This window comes from Lagenorhynchus albirostris, chromosome 12, assembly GCF_949774975.1.
Source record: "Lagenorhynchus albirostris chromosome 12, mLagAlb1.1, whole genome shotgun sequence".
Lineage (NCBI taxonomy): Eukaryota > Metazoa > Chordata > Mammalia > Artiodactyla > Delphinidae > Lagenorhynchus > Lagenorhynchus albirostris.
The window spans coordinates 59,208,620-59,227,282 of record NC_083106.1 but is presented as its reverse complement, the minus strand read 5'-3'; positions in this window follow the sequence as shown (position 1 = coordinate 59,227,282).

Genomic DNA, 18,663 nt, shown 5'->3' with positions numbered 1-18,663 from the left:
TTGCTTTTGGTCACTTTTACATTTTTTCAATGGGACTAAAGTGAATCATCTGTCATTTTTCCTCTTACAAATCACTTCTGAATAGGTACACTGCTAATATTTGATCTAGGCACCTGGCCAAGATCCACCAAGCTATCGGTGAACTTGAAAGGTGACCAGGGACCTGATGTTGACGCTGTTTCATTGCATGAGAGCAAATGATCAATTTAACATTTCTGAGATTAATGACTATTTTCTTGGTGTTATAAGGCCACCAGTGAGAGTTTGCATTTTAATTCTGTAGTGCTTAATATATTTGGCAATATAGCTGTAGATTTAAATAAAATATATTTTAAAAATACATTACACTCTAAAATTTAATCTGCTTTAAAATTGTTATAAACTCTTTGAAATGTGTCTCTGATGATGCTACATAAATTGTCAAAAATTAAAAAAAATAGTGATATGAAAAGTGACAATCCATTCTTAAACCAACTCCATGTTATCATAAACACTATATAAAATCAGGGAGTCTTGGTAATTACCCATTATGCTTCAGAATCTGAATGATTTAGGAGCAGATTAATTTAACTTAAAACTCATCCCCCTTATACCCTGTATTTTAACTCCATAAACATGATTCACTTTTGTTTAGGTTAATACTTAATATTAGCAGAACAACCAAAATGACAGAGTACCTTGTATGCTGTCTTTATTGTCCTTTATGTATCTTGCAGTATAAGTGAAATTGACATTATTATTATTATTATTTTCCCGGTACGCGGGCCTCTCACTGTTGTGGCCTCTCCCGTTGCGGAGCACAGGCTCCGGACGTGCAGGCTCAGCGGCCATGTCTCACGGGCCCAGCCGCTCCGCGGCACGTGGGATCTTCCCGGACCGGGGCACGAACCCGTGTCCCCTGCATCGGCAGGTGGACTCTCAACCACTGTGCCACCAGGGAAGCCCTGACATTATTATTAAATGAGATCTCATACATAATTAAATGTTTTCTAATAACAGTAGTCTTATTAATATCTTTGGCATCATTAATTTAGTTTTTCTTCCCTTTTTCATTAATTTGAAACAACCTCTTTTAGTATCTGTGAACACTTCCAGAACTGTCAAACTTTTCTTCAGCCAACCTTCAAAGGTCAAAAGTAGCTGTGACACCTAAAATTCAAATGTATCAATAATTAGTTTGAGATTTACAGGAATTGTATGCCAGTCTTCCAGTAGCTTAGTAGTGACATGGTATCTAACCTTTGGTGGCCCCAAGAGACATTCAGATAGATGTAAAGATAAGTAGAAAAATATAACCCACCACATTCACTACTGGTCTAACTTTTAGATTTTTTCCTGACTTCGTTTTTAGAGTTTGTGTTTTTGCACTTTCTCTTGATTTTAAGAAAAATGTCTCTCTCATAGCCTCCTAGCACCCAGTTGGTATTCTTATTTAAAGCTTAGCTCACGCGGTATATACTTGGATCATTAAACCGAAGGACTTGTACAGTCATGATTTTTAATGAAGCATGTTTGAATAATTATGCTCATTTACAAAGCACTAGAATCAAATCAAGTGATCAAAGTTTTCATGATTGCTATCATGTGTTTCTAACCCCCCTCTGCCACCCTCACAATTTGCTGCATGTGGAATCCTTTCTCAGGAATGTGTTTGGAAATGGGTATTAATCAATGCTTAGCATTAGGAAAACATTTTTACACAGAGTGTAATGCACTTTATGTTATGCCTCCATAGTGGACTATATGTGACTGTGAAGATAATATTGCTCTGCCACTCCTCTGCCTAAATACCACCTACAATCAATATTGCATTCTGCCTTGACAAAAAGCTGAATTTTTATCTGTTAAATGCATGAGCTTGGGGCACTGATGTGTCTGAAGTGGTTTAAATCTGAAATGTGATGCGCTGCAAAGAGAGTTGATTGACATCTTTATTTATTGAAAAGTATTACATGAACAACAAAACACAGGCAGAGGCAGAACACTCCATTGCAATATGCAGCTGTGTTATTTTTCAATTCTTTGTGCTCTGCCCCTTTGAAGCTTGTCTGATGTAATAAAGCCAGAGGATATAAAACAAACAAGAATTTTCTTTGATTCAACACTCAAAATGTAGACAAGGATGACTTTTTTTTTTTTTTTGATTTGGGGTAAAATCTCTCCCACAAAACTCTCCCTGCCCTGACATTCTATAAGGATATTTACTTCTGAAAAACTGTTGCATCTTAAAGTTGTGTTCTTATGTTTATGAACTTGAATATAAATTCAGAATTATTTAATGAGAAAACAAATCAGAAAGCGTTGAACATTTTTATGTATCCTCTATAAATGAGAAAAAGGACATTAATGACACTAATCTTAAAGCACTAAACATGCAGAATAAGAAATTAAGTTCCCTTTAAATTTTATGTTAGAATAATTAATTACCCCCCTCAATGCAATTTGCCCATATTTTATTAAAGGTTTATTATGTCAAAGCAAATAGAAGTTAATGCCACTGTTACTTCTTCCAATGAAGTATTATCTTTAATCTTGCCTTAATAAAATAGTGGTAAATTGCACAATAGGGGTAATCACCATGGGCTAATTTAGAGAGTTGTGAAATCCTTTACCAAGTATATACTGTAGTTAAAAATATAAGTAGCCTTAAGAAAACACAAACTGAAATGCAACTTGGAGGAAGTTAAGGAAATTGCTATTCATAATTTTAATTACTTAGTTAAACTGACGTATGTTGAGTACCTACTATGTGTAAGGTGCTGTGCTGGCTATGCCCAGTGTACAGGAGTATGTAAACATGGACTCTCTCCCTGAGAATCTTGCAATTGAATACTTGGGCAAATACCTAAAAATTAAATAACTATGCTAACTGTGAAGCCTGCCATAAAAGAGGTATGGGCATCCCTGTCATGGATATTTAGAGAAGGAAAAGATCACTTCAGTTAAAGGATTAAGAAAGGGTCATCTGAACTGAGTCCAAAAGGATGGGGTAAGATGGGACAGGTGTCACTGGAGTGGAAGGATACGTTAGGTAGAGAAAATGGTAAGAGCAAAGAACTGTGCGGTCAAAATGTACCAGATGGCCAATCAATACCATCTTGCCTGGTTCCATTAGAGCTGAGACTTGAGACTGAAAACCAGTAAGAGACTATTGCAACAAGTCAGGTAAGAAGCAGAGAAGGCTTACACCTGGCTGGAAGACATGCTAGGTTGGATATCTTTAGTATGAAAAAAATCTTTCTCTGTAGATATATGTATATATAGCTAGATCAATCTATCTATCTATATATATATATATATATATATGCATATATTCAAAAATAGAATAAAATGAAGTTGGTTTTTTTTTTTTTTTTTCCGGTACGTGAGACTCTCACTGTTGTGGCCTCTTCCGTTGCGGAGCACAGGCTCCGGACGCACAGACTCAGCGGCCGTGGCTCACGGGCCCAGCCGCTCCGTGGCATGTGGGATTCTCCTGTACTGGGGCACGAACCCGCGTCCCCTGCATCGGCAGGCGGACTCTCAACCACTGCGCCACCAAGGAAGCCCAAAATGAAGTTTTTTTAAAGTAGAAATTCTGATTTTTTTTTCTTCCCTCAGTAGATCATCTGGTGTTCTTTGAAGACCATTTTTATAGTAGTAGTTGTAAGAACATAAATGATTTAGAGTATAAAATATCAGGAAGCAAAAATTATAAACTTTAAATGTGAGATTTGTTTGAGAGAGAAGACTCAAAGGTAACTCCAAGGATTTGAGCCTGGAATACTGGCAGAATAAAGCATTATTAATAGAAAGAGACAAGAAAGAAGAAAATTGGGAATAAAAATGTTAAATTTTGTTTAGAATGTATTGAGTTGGAGCTTCCTGTGTTATATCAGTATGAAAGGTGACAAGCAACTGGATATTAACATTCAGAGTCCAGGAAATGGTTGCTGATTTGGTTGTTTAGATACATCAAATAATAAAAAAAAAATAGTATTTATTTTTTTTAAAGATGCTCAACTCTTTAAAGACATGTGCTAATTAAAGTGAAATAGAATAGCTCTTCAAAGTTATTTTCAGCTTACCAAGTAAAATCAATCAGATAAGATCGTTTGGGGTTGTTTAGTGTGTGTGGTGAAGAGCTTAAGTCTTCAAATGGGTCACTGTCATCAAGATGAGTGACACAGTAACTCATTTCCAAACCACCACTTAGGTCAGAGCCTGGTCACATAATGTTGAACGTCATTCCTGTTCTTGAGAGTGTGTCAGAGTGAGCCATCAGCTTAGAGTATATAGCTTTGCCTTCTTGTGTTCTCATTAGCAATTTCAAATGAACCAAGATGTAGTAAGGGAACAGAGAGTTTAACCATCTTTGACAAATCACATTTTTTGAGAGTGGAATATGAAATAGGATGATACTTGTACATAAGTAATATGGACAAAATACAATATGTGCACAGGCTCCTCTGTCCTCTGATAGTTTATTGTTCCTTCCCTACCCCCATGTCCTTCCTCTTGGTGTCTTCACAATCATTCTCACTTGTTCCAATTTTGTATTTATTTTTCTTGATGAAGACCTCCTAGGTCTTCATTATATCTGGACTATTCTTCCAGTTTGCTTTAAGTTATCCCTCTCCCTCACTCCAAAATTATCATTACCCTAAACTCTTCAGACTTTCCCTTAAGCGTAACAGTAGTTAATGATACGATCAGAAATTTCACAAAACATAAAATGCTCACTTTTCCCTTTAGACAAGCCTGAAGAACTATCACTACTGTCACAAAAGTTGTTTCAACCCTGCTGCTTTGGTGAAGTGGTATTCCTTATCTCTGAGCTGCTGTGCCACTGAATAGCAAGTCTGCTTATAAGACCTCATACCATGAAGGTCTAAAACGATACTTGCCTCTATTCTGCCTTTCTGAAGTCTGAGAGAGAGACTTTAGCTCTTTCAGTATGGAGCTCTAGTCACTCTCAGAAAGGAAAAGATTTAAGCAGTTCTTACAGGGACTTAGAAAATTCCTCTAGAAATATTCAGAGATGAGCCCAAAGGATAGAGAAAATCAAATGTAAATGATGTTCCTCTTTAATTTTCCTGTGGGCTGTATTCGAAAGCAAACAACAGTACATTGGATGACTTTTGTGGATGACGAGCTGTTTCCTTCTGTCTTTCACAAGCCTCTGTGACAGTAAGGGGTATATAAAGCTCTGAGTGAAGATCTGAAGCTGTTATTAAAATGGAAATATTCAAAGCAGGCAGGAGTCTGTGAGAGTCTGTTCTGGGGACACATTAATGCATTTGAAAGGATATTAAAGCTTAACATAGAAGGGAAATAGTTCTAATGGCAAAATGTAAAGCTGCTTAACAGAATTACGCCTAGAACTCTGTGTATTAGGTCTAAAACACCTCTACTATTATATTGCTCAGAGTAAAGCTATATGTTGGTTGCAGTGCTTTACAGTTTCACACAGTTGTCTTATCTGAGGTTTTAATGTTCTTAAGTGCAAAAATTTTGCTCTGGTTTATGCTTTTGTAGAGTCAACTGACAGTACTTCTCACCCTGTGTGTGGGACTTAAAAGGTGTGCCATGTTGTACCATGTTCAAATCAATATAGAAAAGTGTTATTTTTCTACAAAATAACCTGTGACCTTCTTTTACACAGACTATTGAGGTGGGCCCATCATGCCACAAGGCAGAGTATGTGTCTTTTCCTGGAAGTAGGGGAAAAGAGGCAAGGTGAAATTTAAGTTAGCACCAAGAAGGATTTCATGTTTATGTTTACATGGAAGAACCTGACACCATTCATATGTAAAAAAATGAGATCTATTTAATAGACAGTTCTTCTCAAGCAGCTCAAAGCCAACAACACAAGTAAAAAGAGGGCGAGCCAATGGTATGGTGGATATACAGCCTTTTTTGTAGCCTAGATGAGTCACTGTTATGGTGTAGTCATTACTGTTTTCTAAATATTGTTCAGTAATGGAGGGTAATTTTGATTCTTTTATCCTTTAAGATGCCACCCAAAACCATATTCCAGAGCATGCCATAAACACAAAATGTAGGAGAACACTGAAACTCTCTCTCTAGTTATACTTAAAGATACTAGATAGTAGGGATGGGATAGGGAGGGTGGGAGGGAAGGAGACGCAAGAGGGAAGAGATGTGGGGACATATGTGTATGTATAACTGATTTACTTTGTTATAAAGCAGAAACTAACACACCATTGTAAAGCAATTATACTCCAATAAAGATGTTTTAAAAAAAAAGACACCTAGATAGTAAAATATAATAGAAAATAAGCCTTCTGCCTTTAAGGAGTTTATAGTTCATCTGAGGAGATGAAATATGTGCTGCAGTGTAAAAACTATTTAAAACATTATGTATGAAGAAGGGCAAGATATAGAAATGAAAATCAGAAGTTCAAAAAAAGAGTAAAAGTGGGGTTTGACTAGGAGAGTTTATTGAAAAAGGCTTTTATGGGCTCTCAAAAAAATCAAGAAGAAATTGTAGGTGGGAGAATGGCATCTGTTGCACAACTGCATAAATATAGAATTTGACCAAGGTTGAGTAGTTACAGTATTTGTCAATGTTACAATATTAATTACTTAAAATTAGAACAATTTTATTTGTTTAAAATTACATAGATTCTAGAATGATTTTGGAATGTTATAGTTAAACTCACAAAGTGAAGATGACTACCATTTCGGATTACTTCAAATCTGGTTGTCACACTATACTCACCCCAAGGTGAAACTTTGGTTTCATTTCTATAGGAAGTGGCATTCTTGTGTTATTTAACAGTTTCACACATGCTAGGTGATTAAGCAAAGAATCTAAAACCCAGGTATTTTTGCCTTGTGAGACACTCTTAGAGTAGAAAGGTTTTATCTGAGAAATAAATAAGATGCAAATTCAAATCCCATATACCCTTATTGCTTGAGAACACATATCATGATTTTACAAAATTATTGCATAAAATTATAGTGTACTTTGGAAAAGTGATTATAAGGCACAGATGCACAGGTTATGCTTAGCAAAAGAAAATTTTGGGGAAAGCAGTGTCTGAATTCAATTCACATTTTTCATTATATTCCAAATAATAGCCCCAAATAAAAGTTAAACTATTTATAACATTTCAATATTATAATTTATAAGAAAAATATATTTTTTATCATTCATATGACCAAAATATATTTCTCATATATATTTGATCTGAATCCATGGTTCCTGGCTCACAGCTCCCCAAACCCATGGAATTTTCTAAGTATTGAGAGTCATAAAAGTGTCTTTTTGTTTTATTGAGATGATTCTATCCCAGGGTTCTTGTAAGGATTAAATGGGATAATATATATAAAGTGCCCCATGTAGAGTACCAGTTATGATTTTTAAAAATATTTATTTATTTGGCTGCGTTGGTTCTTGGTTGCAGCACGTGAGATCTTCGTTGAGGCACAGGGGATCTTTCCTTGTAATGTGTGGGCTCTTTGTTGCGGCGCGTGGGCTTCTCTCTAGTTACGGCATGCAGGCTCCAGGGCACGTGGGCTCTGTAGTTGTGGCGCGTGGGCTTAGTTGCCCTGTGGTATGTGCGATCTTAGTTCCCTAACCAGAGATCGAACCCACATCCCGTGCATTGGACAGCAGATTCTTTACCACTGGACCACCAGGGAAGTCCCAGTTATGATTATTTTATAAAGCATATTTTTACATATCATTATATATCTGCTTTGTTACAAAAGAAAAAAACCCGTAAAATATGGCAGAATTGGAGGTGAAAGAAATCCAGCAATAGTGAAACAAATAGAAAACATAATAAAATAAGTGTACATGGACTAAACTCTCCAGTTAAAAAACATTTTCAGAATTAAAAAAAAAAGTCTAGCTGTATACAGGTTACAAGAGACACATTGGAAATTTATAGATAGAGAAATGTGAAATTTAAAGTAAAGTAAGATATGTATCAGATAAAGTCTAATGAAATGAAATCTGGTATAATTATATTAAGGTCAAACAAAACAGACAGAAAGGCAAAAAGGCATTACAACAGATAAAGAAGATTATTTCATGATGATAAAAGTTTCAAACCTCAGGAAAACAATAATTCTATATGTTATGAACTTAATAATATAACTTCAAAACATTTAAAGAAAAATTGGCAAAGCTACAAAGTAAAATTGACAAGTCTACCTTATTGCTATATAATTTAACTCCAAGTAAGTGACAAATCAGGCAGATTAAGTAGTAGGGTATTGAAATTTGAGGAGCCCAAGTACAAATTTATCTAATGGACAGAAAATGAAGTACTTCATCCAACAAGTCTGAACTATTCATTCTTTTTAAGCACGTCTGGAACATATATGAAAATTGACCATGTGCTACGCTATAAAAACTAACTTGACAAATTTCAAAGATTAGTGTCATAAAGCCCGCACTTTTGACTATAGTGCAACTAAGTTAGGCATTAACAACAAACAAAAACTACAATTCATAATGGACATTAGATAATATTTAGAAATGAATTATTTAAAGCATACTACATGTCAAAAATTCTGGGATGCAGCTAAAATGGAACTTAGACAGAAATGTAAAGCCCTAAATGTTTACATTAGAAATGAAGAAAGTCTAACCTTCTAAATTGAGAAAGTTATGAAAAAAAAAAAACACAAAAAGATTGGAGAAAAGAATTAAAAGCAGAAATCAGTGTTATAGAAAATAAATACTAGAGAGCGTCGATAAAATACTTAAGAAAAGCTACTAAAATAGACAAAACTCTAGGAAAATTTAATCAAAAAGAATAGAGATTTTTATAAATAACATTAAGAATGAAAATGGGGTAAAACTACAAATATAAAAGAGATTATATACAAAGTAAAATACTGATGAATAACATATCAGTAAACATATATCTATCTACCTAATGGATAAGCGATTAAAAATACATTAATTAAAGCTAATTCATGAGAAATCAGTGCAAAGGAAGAAAAATTGTAGGCTGATTACTCATGAAAATAAATACAAAAGTTGCTAAGCAAACCAAATCTAGTAATGTATAAAAACTATACATTTGTCTCAGAAATAAAAGGTTGCTTAACATTAGACAATTATTATAGTTAAAATCTTAATAGCTTAAATGAGATAAATCATAGGGTCATATCTTCAGATACAAAAAAGAATTTCAACAAAATAGAGACTCCTAGTTTTAGTAAAACTAGGAACAAAAGGGACTTCCTAAAATCCATACAGGATATCTACAAAACTTCAAAGCAACTATGATTAATGGGAAAACATTGAAAGCACTGCCTTAGAATCAAGAAAACATAAGAATCTTTGCTATACAAAATTAATTCTTCATGAGAGTGTGGGTTTCCCTTAGTTATGTCAAAATGGAGGGAAAAGGTAAGAACCATTGTGGGAGCCAGAGGCAAACTGTTGGCTCTATCGTCTAATGGAGATGTGAGGAACTGGACTCACAACAAGTTAACTTTCTAGGAAAAGATGATGGTGGCAATGTTGATTACAGTCATAGTGATGATGATGGCTTTATACAGCACAGTTCCAAGTTAGTAATTTAGAGTATATTAATTAATTTTCCAGAATTTTTTGTGTATTTGTTATGTGCTAAGAAATGAAATATTACTCTTCCCAGGAATCAGAACACTGTAGTGCTACTTAATCAATAAATACTTTTGCTATATACGCTCTTCCTTTTTATTATGGAATGTCTGACTGTCTTTTATAGAAAAAAATGTTTTCTTCTATTTAAAGTAATACATAGAGCTAATTTTTTGTTTAGATAAGAAAAAGCAGACAGTAGACTTATAAATGTCTTACATAACATGACAGATTTTTCAGTAACATACATGTGCATTTTATGTTGGCTCCATTATTATTGCTTTTGCTACTTTGTGAAAGATCAGTTAACTACATTTATGGGGTCTATTTCTTGTCTCTCTATTCTGTTCCATTGATTTATTAGTCTGTTCTTTCACCAGTACCACACTATCTTGATGACTGTAGCTTTATTGTAAATTTTGAAGTCAAGTAGTGTCAGTCTTCCAGCTTTATTTTTCTCCTTCAATATTTTGTTGTCTTTTCTGTGCCTTTGCCTCTTCATATAAACTTTAGGATCAGTTTCTCAATATCCACAAAATAACTTGCTGGGATTTTAATTGAGACTACATTGGATCTCTAGATGAAGTTGGGAAGAACTGATATCTTGACAATATTGAATCTTTCTATCCATAAACATGGAATGTCTTTCCACTTATTTAGTTCTTTGATTTCTTTTATCAGAGATTTAGTTTTCCTCATATAAATCTTGGACTCATTTTATTAGATTTGTACCTAAGTACTTAATTCTGGGGAAGGCTAATGTGCATGGTATCTTACTTCTGATTTCAAATTCCACTTGTTTATTGTTGTTATATAGGAAAGCAATTGACTCTTGTATATTAAACTTGTATTATACAACCTTACTATAATCTTTTATTAATTCTATTTTTTTCTATTCTTTTGGATTTTCTACATAAGACAATCATGTCATCTAAAAACAGTTATATTTATTTCTTTTTAATCTACATATCCTTTATTTCCTTTCTTGTCTTATTGCATTAGATAGTAAGCTAATACTACATACTTCCAGAATGATGTCGAAAAGGAGTGGTGAGAGGGGACACTCTTGCATTTTTCCTGATCTTAACAGGAAAGCTTCAAATTTCTCACCACTAAGTAAGACGTTAGCTGTAGGTTTTTTAAAGTGCTCTTTATCTAGCTGAGAAAGTTCTCTATTTTTAGTTTGCTGAGATATGTGGTTTTATAATGTGGAGAATTTGGAATCTTACAGGTTCCATGGATAGGCTTCAGATTTTCTGTTAGCGCCATAGAATATTATGCATAAAAGTATTTTTCTATGGAGAAGGTCAACAGATTTATGAGATTCTTATATGAGATCTATCTAACCAGTTTTTTAAATAACCATATTCTTGGTCTCTTTTACTGCTAACTAACTTGATTCCTAACTTAATACCTGCTTGAACCTAGCAGTCCCTTCAAAATACACTTTGGAAGATTAGCCTTGGGCTGAATCGAAGGTAAAATAAACAGGAGAGACTGTTTCCTTGTATCTGTTTATTTATTTCAGACTTTGCCTTCATTCTGTTCATGTCAATTCAGACCCCTTTTTATTACGGGAGAGATAGCAGAAACAAATATTCTTCCCTCAAAAACTTCCATATTTCTTCCAGCTAGTAATTAGTCTAATTTCAGTATTTTTGAGTGGAATTGTCAATCAGGATCTACGTGGTGACTAAGTGCCTCTTTTTCCTTTCCTGTTCCTTTTTTTTTTTAAGTTGACAGGGTGATTGCTGAGAGCAAACTATATATAGTGTCCTATGTCAGGGACTAGATTGATATGATTGCTTCTGTTTAAAATTATATTTTGTACTCATGCAATTTTATTCTAAGAATTTATTTCATGAAATTTATTTTTAATAGCTTGCTTGTATTTTAATAATAATTTACACCCTTAATCCTTTAATGCAAATTATAACTTAAAAATTCTTACACAATATCTACATCAAATCAGTTTCCCCACATGTCATTTGGTTCTAATTGTTCAACTCCACCCTCAATTTTGCTAATTCTCTTGTGAGAATCTGTTTAAATTTTTAATGAGACTCTAAATGATCAATATTGGTGACCAATAATTATCATTACCAGAAATTGTGTATCTCACCCTTCTAATTCTCCTACTGGCTTCCTTACCTATTCCTCTCCTAAGATGATAACTTCTAAAAATAATGGGGAGCTTCAATTTGAGTTTAATGTACAAGTCAGCAGATCAGAAGAAATACTTATCAGTTTGAGCTACTTTTGTTGCATAATTGCAAAACCTGCCTCTAGTCTGTCCACCTGCAAAAACCTTCTCTGTAATACTCTAAGCGTAATATAACTAAAGCTTAAATATATCGTCTTGATATTTTTCACTGACTTTTTCTCACCGTCAGTTGATAGCATTTGAGATCCTCCATTCTCTACCCTTGAACTTATCCAGCCTCAGCTTTGCCTGCTCTGTGTGTCCACGTGCCTCTGGGCATCTAGAGCTGATTATACTCCCTCATTCTGCATTCACCACGCCATTGCTAATGCTGCTATCTCGGCCCAGATACCCTTCCCTCTGCCACTCTCCCTCTTCAACTTTTTGCCTAACTGCTACATGCTGTCAACACTCAGATTAGAACAAATATACTCGAAGAGGCTGTTTTGGAATCAACTTGGGCTAAGTTAAATTCCTTCCTTTTCAAAGCCCTGGCATCCAATGTGTTCTAGGTGTTATATAAGCTGAATAGTTTTCCTACAGTGTAGTAACATTGTTTCCAATCTGTTTCAAAGGGGCAGTCTCAGTTTAGATAAATACGTAATTTCATTCTTTACTTCAAATCCTATTCAAAACAAAATGATGTTAGAACATAAGGAAGTATTGCTCTCCTTGTATTCTCCCAAATCTCTTGATTTGGCTGTACTATGTTTCTTTTTCTTCATTATGAAGATACTAATTAAATTATGTAATAATAATAACTAATATAGATGTTATTAATCACAATTCATAACCTAAGATGAATAATAAATATTATTTTATTTTTCTGTAACTGGACCTACTTTCTGTCATGGGTCCTAATACAATGGATACCAAAAATGGATGGATATCAGGTTTTCTCTCCTCCTCTCTTTCAGGAGTCTAATCTGGGGAGAGGAACATCCAGGCAAGAGGTAAGAGGTTCTCAGCTGTCATTTCCTTACTATAGTCCACAGAGCCCCTTCTCTAGTTTAAACTGATGGATATTGGACCTTCTTGTACTATCTGCTTGACTTCTTCAGATTCACCTGCTCCCCTTGCCTTGTCAGCATTCCAGAATAAGAAAAGTGTATACATTGTGATTTGTGTCTTAAATGTAAATGCAACTCTATTTCTCATTTCTACTTTTAATTTTTTATTGTTTGCCTTTGTCTGGATATTTACTTATTTTATTATTTTAATCTTTCTAACTCTTTTTGTTTTAGATGTTTCTGTGATAAATATCATATGACCAAGATTTGTTTTTTATCTTTTCTGAGGTTTTTCCTCCTAAGAGAAATTTTTGTCATTAAATGTCATATCTGATATGTTTGTCTTAATTTCTGACATGTTTCAAGCTTTCTTTTTTTCTTTCAACCCATCCGTGCTGTTTCTTTCCAGTTTTCTTGTTTTTAATTTTTCTTGACATATTTTCTTCTTCTGTAAGTTAGAAACAATATCTATTGATAGCCCCTACATCCCCACTTTAAAAGATAAAATAAATTAACATGCAATTAATGACTTCCTTATTTCACACTGCTGTTTTTGTCAATAAGATTTTGATATTTATGTATTATCTTTCTTTAAAAAAAGATATTTCTATTTCTTTAATATAGTGATTATGAGGCATTTATGTTTATTAATCTTAATCAGCTGGAACACATTGTGAATTTTTCAAAGAGGTGTCCATGTATTACACTTCTTAAGAGCTTGTGTGCTTAATGATTTTATTTCTTTACTATGTTAAAATGGAACTTTTATTTCTTTACTACGTTAAAATGGAACTTTTTGATTATAGAATATTTAGACCAGAATTATTTCCTTTTGAAAATATAGACATTATCTTATTGTAAACTGGTATCTAGAGTTACTGAGAAGATGCTTGTAACTTGGTTGCTGCTAGGGTTATTATATATGGTGAATATAAAATGACCTCATGGAAAGAGTTCATAATGTCTTATGTTACTTTGTTGTATCAAAAGTACAAATAGAAAATAACTCTGAAACCAGATTCCTCTCGAAATGATATAAATGGTCTCTCCCATCACAGAGTAGGTACACTGAAATAAGCATAAATCTTGATTTCTTTTCACATATAGTAATTCTCACTGTAGCTGGAATCTGGGATTAACCAGTAATACAAGAGGCACTATCTGGGTTGAAGAATAGAAATTTCAAGTAATGCTGAACTTATTGAGAGGAAAATGTGTAATAAGGGATTCAAGCCTCTTAACCACATGGCCACATTCCTGGGAACCTGGGGGAAAGCTGTAAAACTATGCTTTCTAGAAGGAACTGTTTCCAGCGTGCCACCAAGCAGCACAATCTAATTTTGTTGGGAAAAGTGAAGGTCATTTAGGATTCAACTCATTCTAAGTATCAGCATCTTGAGATATTCTTTTGAAAACAGAGGCTCCTGGATCTTTTACTATTCTTCAGATCTACCTAATTCTTCTTTAATCTCTTTATCTACACTTCATGACTTCATTACTTGCTAACAGTATAGCCATCCTTAAGTTACTTGATGACTCTACATGTGTATCTTCATTTAAAAATGAGGATAGTAATACTACCTACTACATATGTGAGATATGATATGAAATAATGCATGGAACATGGTCTGGGTTGTAGTAAGCATTCAGCACAATCAGCCATTACTTGTGCAAGATCCTAGATTGCTCTGTGTCGTGCTTGTGTGTGCGTGCCAGAAGGGGTATACAAATAAAAAGAAGCCAGAGAAATGGAGCTTTTCTTAAGTCTTTGACTTTAATAATCTGTTAATAAAGGATACTTTTTAAGTGTTTCAGAAAATTATTATCATACCACCAATTACCATATCGGTGTGGTTTGGGCTTAGTTCTGGGCCCTCTCTTATTCCCACCCCGCAGTGTTTCTTAGAGATCTCATCCATTTCTATTGCTTAAATTACCATTTACATGCCAGTGAAGCACATATTTACATATTTACTCTAGACAGCTTTTCTAGTTCCACATCTGAATATACACTGCTTTAACTTTAAACTTAATATATAAAAATTCAGCTCTTCATGTTTCCCTTTAGATTTTCTGTCACCTGTGTTCCCTTTCTCATTGGTTCAGGCCCCCAAACCTGTCTGTTGTACTTCAATTCTTTCTCTCACTTTAAGAGCTCATGACTAATTTCTATGGATTCACCATTCTAAATACTTCTTAAAATGATCCTCTGGTCTCTATTCTTACCTCAGTTTAGGCTGTGATTATTGTCTTTTTCAAGGATGGGGCAGTGTCCTTTTAACTGATTTCCTTGTCCCAAGTCATGCCCTCTTCCTAATCATTCTCTAAAAAGTAGCCAGAGTGATCTTTATGAAACTCAAAGTTCATAATGCTACTCTCTTACTTAAAGAGCTTCAATAACTTTAGTTGCTGTTAGAATAAAATCCAGTCTCCTTAACATAGGCTAAGAAAGAGATTTTTCCTTAAGCCTGTCTCTTTTTCAGCTCTCACCTCTGCCCTCACACACACTCCACAATCCTGCTACGGTTACTTCTGTTAGTTCTTTGAACATGTCATGTTCTCCCTTACCTCCAGGGTTTTGAGCACTCTTCACCACACTTCATACCTCATTAACTTCTCCTAATTCTTCATGTTTCAATTGGATGTCACATTTTGGGGGTGAATAATGCTCTAATGTCCCAGGTTTAGGTTCTCCATATTCAGGTAATAGCAGCATGCTCCTGAAGTTTAATTTTATTTGTATATATCTCCTCAATTATAACCCAATGAAGGCAAGGCCCTTATCTGTGTGATTCATCAGTATATCCCCAGAGCCTAGTCTAGTGTCTAATAGGATATAGCTACCAAAGATTCATGCCATGAAGCAAGGTGTTTGAGGATAATGGACAGCAAAACTTGTCTTGTTTCTCATCACTTAGCATGTTGCTCCATATTCATGCCCACTGACTAAAAAAGTGCATGATTATACCAAAAAAAACAAAAAACAAAAAACTTACTTGACTATATTCAATAGGACTCCAATGAGAAAATAAATAAGACTATTTTTTGGATGCTGCTTTCTTACTAATTTTTAAATGAGTTGTTATCTTAAATAACTGTAGGTTTAGATTCAGGTACATTTGTGTATCTCTGCTTAAAGTCATAGGTGCTTTATCACCAAAAGGGCAGACTACAAACTGTCTCGTGCACACAGATTTACCCAGCTCCATGCCTGGCACAAAATAAAATACATTAAAAAAAATAGGTAGTTAAAATGTTTATCTCTCTTTGGTCATACCATTTCTATTTTAAATTCTGCACTAACAGAGTTTATTGTCATATTGGAGGTGCTTTAGGTTACATTGGTCAATAAAATATGTACATAGAATGCCCTCTCTCATTGATCCAAAGCCTATTAAAATGTGAAGAAGTTACCTTTGAAAGTAAACTTTCAAATTCTATAGTAGGCTCTCCACCTTTTTAAAAAATTACCCAGACCTATGTTTACTTTAAAATAGTAGTTCTTAAACTTTTTGGTCTTAAGACCCTCTTTAACTCTTAAAATCTATTGAACATTCCAAAAATATTTTGTTTATGTGGATTACATCTAGCAATATTTATTTTCACTAGAAATTTCCTCTGTACATATGTGAAACAATGAAAATGCAAAGGTAAAATGACATCTTAGTATTATTAAAAGAGCTTTGACCTCATGGGTTCTCTGAAAGGGTCTTGGGGAAGCTAAGATTTCCTTGATCATACTTTGAGATATACTGTTTTAATATATTACCATCTGACACTCTCCCAAGCATTGTAAACCATTCTATATTTCCATAGCTTTATAAGCATAATCTGTTGTAAGAAACACTTGAAAACTATTTCCTAAAGTATACCTTAGGATATGAATAGTCTTACTATGGAAATATTGCTCTCCATTCCATTAAGTTAGAGAAAAACTCAAGGAAAGGTCAAAGCCCTTCTGCATTGCAGGACTTCCCAGGACCTTTATAATGATAATTTGCATTAGACATGTTCAACTATGAGATACCATATTCAGGATTCTTAAATTTACTTTACTTGACTGAATTTTTGCAGAACATCTTATAGGAATAATGATATAAAGGGTAAAGAATAAAACAATCTGAAATTTATACAATGTTGCCACTTTATTTTTCAAACACAGAAACTCTCACATTGATTATTTGCATACTTTGTTTAAATATCACAATCCAGATATCATACTTAGGAATTTTGGATTATTGATTGGAAGAGTTCACTTGCATTTTGTGCATTAGTTAATCAAGTTTCTGTTTTGAAATATATCCAGCAACTCACTTCAGGACCTTTTCTAATCCATTTGTTTAAGTCTCCAATGATTTCACTATTCCCTCCATCTACCAACACTGCTGAAATGCCATAGCCTTGTGATTAAAGGCTACAGTTGTTCTTTTCGTCTATCACCCTCGAGTTTACTTTTAATAAAACAGTCACTTGCAGGTTGAGAGGGATTGAGCAGAGAGTGATAAGATGTATCCTTATAATAAGGGAGGCTTTTCTCTTCCCCCTCCATTGCTGTCCTCCTTGCAAACATTTATTCAGGTAGACAGGTTCTGGATATTAGATGAGGTGGAGGAGAAATATTATTCTCTGCCTTCTCTGTAGTTTTCACTTTCACTACTTAGAAAAAAAATTATTTTAGTCAAAGGGGAAATGATCATGAACTTGAGTGAACTCCAAGGCAGAATTTTGACAAACGACTCCAGATGGATGTACCCTAAAGTTGTTTAGGATTTTAAATAACTTATGATTCAAATCCACTTGAGAAATGCTGGGTTAAAAAGAGCTAAATAGATTCATTTGCTGTGGAACCTCTCAGAGCTGTTCACCTGATAGTGTGAGTTATCAACTGCCCAGAGAAGGGTAGAATATATAGGGTACCCAAATGTACCTAATGATGTAAAATTTAATAGGAGAATGTCTCAAAGTAGAGTGCTGCAGTGTAATGTTTTAGAAACAGTTGTTCTAGACTGAAGTGAGTATTCTACAGTGGTTAAGCATGGGGAAATTATGTGGCTCTCCCTGTTATTTGTTTTAAATTTCCTGCACTGTTAGAAATATATTTTTAATTATTTTATTATGGATAGAAATGTGTTAGGAAAACTATTGTTTGATTCACTGATATTCGCATATATTATAGAAATGGGAAGGGAGGAAATGTTCTAGGTTTTCAAGTCAAGTAACTGTAACACCACTTGATTCAAATAGAAAATACTCCACTTATACTCGACATTAGACTAAAATCAGATTGATGAATAAGCACTTACTTTTAGAATCCCAGCTAAAGTGTGGCCAGCAATTTTCATTGAGTTGAATATGCACAGGCTGATTTCAGGGTGGTGAAGGGAATTGGTCTTCTTTCACAGTATCTATAAACAGAGCTTGAATCCAGCTGACTAGAGCCTGAGAACATGCTAGGGTACTTCATATTCAGTACACAGCCCTGTAAAGAGAAGAAAAATGAGCCTTGTCCAAAACTCTTACCTCAGCACCCACTGGCAAAAGTAAAATGTAAGCTGGGGACCAGGTCTCTTTGAAGCTGATTTTTTAAAAAACTCTTTAACAGGCCTCTGGTGGTTACAGATATTGATCGTCAGAAAGTAATCTGTTCAGGTTTGGGGGCATGCCAGTACAAATTGTGGAATGCATTCCTTCCTCTCCAAGGACATGTTGAGCTTTTTATATTGTCTATACTGGTTCACTTGTCAACTGTCTACCCTATTTGACATGAATTATTTTCTACCTTTTGTGAATGTGTAATTAAATATATTTTAAATATAGGAAATTTTATTAATATAGAATCTGTAGCTTGAGTCAAAGCA